This window comes from Lynx canadensis, chromosome B4 (genome assembly GCF_007474595.2).
Source record: "Lynx canadensis isolate LIC74 chromosome B4, mLynCan4.pri.v2, whole genome shotgun sequence".
Lineage (NCBI taxonomy): Eukaryota > Metazoa > Chordata > Mammalia > Carnivora > Felidae > Lynx > Lynx canadensis.
This window is the reverse complement of record NC_044309.1, coordinates 78,135,076-78,141,176: the sequence shown is the minus strand read 5'-3', so window position 1 is coordinate 78,141,176 and position 6,101 is coordinate 78,135,076.

Genomic DNA, 6,101 nt, shown 5'->3' with positions numbered 1-6,101 from the left:
AGGGACTTAATTATACCTTCAGACCAATGCAAACTTGGACACAAAAAGGTCTCCTGCCCCACCACCCTATAATGCGACTTGCCCAGTGTCAACCTACGTTCCCGACACCTCCTGAGGTGTCTAGGCACCACGTGGCCGCCTCAGAGCAAGCACAGACAATGGGGGATTCCCCCCAAGCTCTTCACCGCGACTGTGGGGGTTGGCACAGCCCAGAATATATTCTGATGGGTACAGGCCTAATCCTGTCAATTCAAATTTTAGATCAACAAACAAGGATTCAAGGACCTTCTCCAAGCCCAGCCCTGCACTAAGGCACCCACAATTGTTCCCCACCCCTCCATCTCAGGAAGCTCACAGTCAAGTCGAAAGATAAGCTATCTACCTAAGATAGCCAGCCCGAACTTCCTAACCAAGTGAGAAGTCCAAGGAACCAGTGAATCAGCACAGGCTTCTTGGAGGAAGAGGGGCTTTAAGTGAGCACGAAGGAGCTAGCTAGATAGAAGGAAGAGCAGGTGTCTCGATGACAGGAAGCTTGAGAGCAAAGAAGGGACTTTGAAGCGTTCGTGTCCTGGCTCACCCACTCACTGAGACCCCAGACAAGCGGAGCTTCATTTTCCTCATCTGTGAAATGGAGCATAGACCTCCCCTACTCACCAGATAAGGTGTTTGAGGATCTGACAAGATAGCTGTGTTCTTTCCTATCAGGAATACCACATCCTTCATTTCCAGCATTCTGAACTATAACAGGATTGTGAGAAATGTCACTATTATTATAGCACGTGTTGTGGATTAAACCCACTAGTTTGAATACCAAATAACAGGCAAAAAATGGGCCTCGGGCTGGCCCTCTTGAGGCACAGTACAGCCAGTCCCCCGGACTGGAAGTTCCGAGACTTCTATTCAGGGTTGATCCATTCTTCTGAGGCCCCTGAGGTGTGGGCTCTGCTCTCGAAATTCAGCAGAAACTGCTGGATAATCCGCATTCCCATCTAGGAGAGGTCTAGAACCGAGACTAACTCGCTCCTTACTCTATTCTATTACTTTCTGGATTATGAATTTCTAAATACTAATTTGAATTTCTGGATCTGAATATGAATTTCAGAGCCAAAAATTATACACACACTTGTTCTTTCCTTCCTTCTGCTTTCTTTGAATTTATTATTTTTTTTAAGCCATCTCTGTGCCCAACTTGGGACTTGAATTCACGACCCTGAGATCAAGAGTCGCATGCTCTACCAACTGAGCCAGCCAGGTGCCCCTGAATTTATTATTTTTACCATTTTCAACTTCTTGAGTTGAATGCTTTAGTTTTCCACCTTTCTTCTTTTTCAATATAAGACTCTTTGAAGACCATAAGTTTGCTTTTAAGAACCATTTTGACTGCTTCCTATTTTCCCATGTAGCATTTTTATCAGCATTTCATTAAAAAAAAAAAAACTTTACTCTTTAACTCATAAGTTATCTAGAAATTTCCCCACACCTGGGTCACTCATCTCCAGACATTTATTGAGCGCATACTTAGTCTGTGCCTAGACCTACATGGATGCTGAGGGAGACATTAGATTCACCCAACACTTATCCCTAACTGTCTGCTTTAGCCATGTTTCACTTGCCTGCTTTGGTGCCTTTTATCTCCAGAAGACTCTCAACTCCTTGGGGATGGGGATGGCATCTTATCACATCCCCAGGGCCTTGCACGGTGCCTGGCATGGGAGGTTTTCACTAAAAAGTGAAATTGATGGCAGAATGAATGAACAGTGTACCTTCCCAACTGAGGCCTCCTGGCCTAAATGAGCCATGCAAGTGAGGGTGCAGCTCCTTGACCTTTGTATCTCCAGTGCTAATGCAATGCTTGGCACATTGAAGGAGCACAGTTAGTGCAGGGAGGGAGGGAAGAAAAAGAAGGAGGGAGGGAGGTAAGGAAAAGAAGGAGGGAAGGGAGGAAAGGAAGGGAGTTGGGGTGGAAATAAAATAACGAACGAAGAAAGACAAGACAACCAACTCGACCTCCCCCCCTCTAGCCCCCCCCCCCCCCCAATACGAAGTCAGACGGCAGTCCCACCTCGTCCTAACTACAGAAGAAATACCTACACGAATTAGTGCCACTTTCCTAAAGGTGCATGGGAGAAGAATGAGACACAAACGAGTCAGCTGCAAGAGAAAGGGAGCAGAGGACGACAGTTTGGAAGGACGGTCACCGCGAGCAACTCCTCATTCTCATATTTATTGGGAAAATCATATCAATCACCAATAGGCATCACAATTCATTATATTGTTTAAAGAGTGTTCTCGGGAGGAAAACAGAACTTGTTGAAGCATGTAGCGGGAGTAATCTATGGTTGAGCAAGCACAATCAAAGAATCTGATTAGACCCATAACAGGTGGTCATGGTCTCTGAGAAAGTGGAAAAGTACGAAGAAACAGGCGGTGTTCCACCCTGAGCAGGCCAGGCGTTCCCAGCTGCTCGGCTTCAGCAACATAAATCAACCGCCTCCCTGGAGAGACATTTCAATAGATGTTTTTCTTAGAGCTATCTTGTGTATTGTATAGTTCTAGTTAATGTTTTCCTCCAGTATTATGTTTGAAGCATCACATTGTTCTGAGGCACCATTACAAGGAAGGAAGAGGAAGGAAAGGAAAGGAAAGGAAAGGAAAGGAAAGGAAAGGAAGAAAGAAAGAAAGATGGATGAAAGAAAGAAGAAAGAAAGAAAGAAAGAAAGAAAGAAAAGAAAAGAAAAAAGAAAGAGAAAGTAAGAAAGAAAGAAGAAAGAAGAAGGCAAGGAAGAAAGAAAGGAAAGAAAGAAAGAAGAAGAAAAGAGAGAACGAAAAGAAAGAAAGAAAGAAGAAAGAAAGAAAGAAAGAAAGAAAGAAAGAAAGAAAGAAAAAAGGAAGAAAGCAAGCAGGAAGGAAAGAAAATTATTATCTTATCTGCTGCACCTTTCTCACTCCCCTCCCTGAGCAAGCTCCCTCCTTCCTCCTCCTTCCCACTCCCGCCCTCTAGAGGGATTCACTGAACACTTGGCCAAGGATGGACCCCTGCTCTGAGTAGAACAAAACCAAGCCCCTGCTTGGGTTGGGCTCTTTCTTCTCCTTGATCTCTGGTCCTCCTAACTACCTGTGAGACGGACAGGACAGGTATCGTTAGCTGAGGTCCAGAGAGGCCAATCACTATAACTTTGGTCGTCCAGCAGGTGAAAAAAAAGCATTGTGGTTTCATGGAACCATTTTTTACCTGCAGACTGCGTGCCATAAGGGCATGAAAAATGACCAACCCCGGGAGTTGGTGAAATGGAGACTAAAGACCCCCACCTTCAAACACAAAGGGTGGTGAGGTTGAGCAGTTACCCAATGGCTGGTGCCCAGCCTAAGCCCCTGGGGCTCGGCGTGGATGATCAGAGCTCAGAGGTCTTGGGCCAGGACTAGCAAATCAGCACCCTGGTGGCAACAGGGGGTCACCCTTTCTCTAAGGGAGTCCTGGGGGCAGAACCCAAGAGAGGCCCTGTGTGCTAGGGATTGATAGCATGACCTCCCCTCCTGCCCCTTCTGCTGGTCTATTTAGGCCTTAGAAAAAACAGCCAGAAGGTAGGTGATCCCTATACTTGGGAAACTCCAGAGGCTGATGGGGGGTAGGGGGTACCCACAAAGAAACAGAGAACCAGAGATGCCTGGGCAGAGCTCAAGTCCTCCACACTGGGGTCTGCAGAGCAGCTGGGGGATATTAGTCAAAGAGGGCTTGGAGAAGGGGAAGGAAGCAGCTTGGAAGGAGGTAAGGAATAAGGAGCAGAAGTGGTCCGGAAGAGGGAAGTGGAACAGATTTGCTCAGCCTCCCTCCCGGGCAAAAGGGCAAAGTCACCAGACAGGAGCACAGGAAGCCCGCACTGAGAATGAGGAAAACCACAGAAGCGCATGTCATGAGGTGGGGGAACCCCTGAAATCCCCACCAGAAGGTGAGCCAGCTGTGAACCGTGTCATTCAGCTGTGCATCGCGCTGTCTCGCAGGGCGCCAAGCATACAAGCGGTGCTTACTAAATGCTGGGTAAATGAATGGAGGCATGAATGGCAGGTGACTGCAGCTACTGCAGGACGGAAGATGTCCCCCCCCCCCACCGAGGACTTCCGGAGCCCCTACTGTGGGCGGCACCCAGTGCTAGCCCCCGCAGGGAGGGAGGAGGGCATAAAGGGTAAAATGGAGTCCTTGTCCTCAAGGGGCTTCTGGCGTCCGGCCGGGATCGGGCTCAGGGTCTCCTGTTGTGCCGAAGGCCCCTCTGTCGTGATTGGCCGTGTGCTCTCTGCGGGACCTTGGGCAAGTCATGTCCCCTCTCTGGAGTTTTTTCTCTGCAAAATAAAGGAGTAAGCTGGGTGCTCCTTCAGGTCCCTTGGCTGTCAACACCTCAGCGCCCGCCCATCCCCTCCCTACCCACCTTGATTCCGTGAGCACCTCACCCTCCTACAGAGGCAGCAATCAGAGCGGCTGAGACGTGGCCTGTAGAGAAAACTCGGGTTCTAGCTGTGTGGTCTTGGGCAACCTCGGGAGATAAGAGCACCTGCCCCCTGGGTCTGTTGTGAAGCTTTAGAGAGATGACGGACGCACAATAAAAGACATTTAGCCCAGTGCCTGGCACATGCTCGGTGCTTTAAAATAGCAGTAACACAGCAAGGGTGCGATTTCTGAAAATCTCCCCCCTTATCCCGAGGGGAGTTGGAACCGGTCCCCTACCTGGCCCAGGTCCCCACCATCTGCCCAGCTTCACCCGCCCCTTCCCCCCTCCAGGAGAGACCAGGGCTCAGAGCTGTGTTTGGGAGCAGCTGAGGATTGGAGGGGGCAGGGAAGGGGCCCGTGCCTCAGTCCCTCCGGTTGCCTGCCTGCGGGAGCGTCAGCCCACGTTGCGTTAGGGGAAGGTCAGCGCCCGCCGGAGAGCACCGCGATAACCACTGCCCCCTGCCGGCCGCGGCGAGACAAGCACTTCCCGGGAGCCGGGCCTCCTTGGGCTTCCCGACCAGACCGAGGGAGGAGGAGGCGGCGGGGCAGAAAGGAGGCGGGGCGGGGCACCTGGTGGCTCAACGGGTTAAGCATCCGACTTGCGCTCAGGTCGCGATCTCAGGGTTTGTGGGTTTGAGCCCCGCCTCAGGCTCTGTGTGCTGACAGCTCGGAGCCTGGAGCCTGCTTCGGATTCTGTGTACCCCTATCTCTGTGCCCCTCCCCTATTCACGCTGTCTCTCTCAAAAAAAATAAAAAAAATTTTTTAAAGAAGGGAGGCGGGGCTGCGCTTCCCAGCGTTCAACCTGGATCTCCAGTCCCCACACACTTAGCTCAAACCTCAGGCCTCAGTGGTCGGAGGCTCCCAGGGCTGAGCGAGCTCTCTGCCCACCCGGCAGGGGCAGGGGCAGCGCCCTGCCCTGGGAGGGCGGCCACGGCCCGCGGGCCCCAGTGAGCCTGTGCCCACCAGAGATGTGGCTCCCTTCCCCCAGCCTTGGCTCCTCTCACTTGTCGATCTCTTTTTGTCCGCTCCGGTGTCGCCTCCTCAGAGAGAGACCCGCCCACCCGAACTAGCCCCTACTACCTCCAAACCACTTTTTCTTTCTGGCTCGGTTAGCGCCCCTCCCCCCCCCCCCAATGTGGTGTTCTCACAGCACTTAGCACAACCTGCTTTTATTGATTTTTCCTTCTCTGGTCTATCAGTCGGTACCTCATCATTTCACACAGAAGGGATTCCATGCAAGTAGCTGATAGTGTGGGTACTGAAAGCTGCAAGGACAAAGGGGAGGTGGGTGCTGAGGAATTCTAGGAGGGTAAGCACAGGAGGTAGTCCCATTTCTAGGGCGGAAAGAGGCGCCTTAACCAAACCCAGGGGCTCAGGTGAGGGCCCCAAGGAGCTCCTTCTTGGACACCGGGGCAGGGGCTTTGGACAGAGTAAAATGTTTTCCTTCTGAGGGAACAGCTGGGACTTAAAGCCTGGGCCACTGTTCTACCAAGACGGCTAAGGTTCCCTGGGCTTCCAGAAGGCAGCCTGCACGTGTGCCCCAGCTGGAGAGAGTGTAACACCTGCAAATTCCCTACTGCAACCCCTCTGTTCAGAAACGACCAACATCCCCCCAAAATC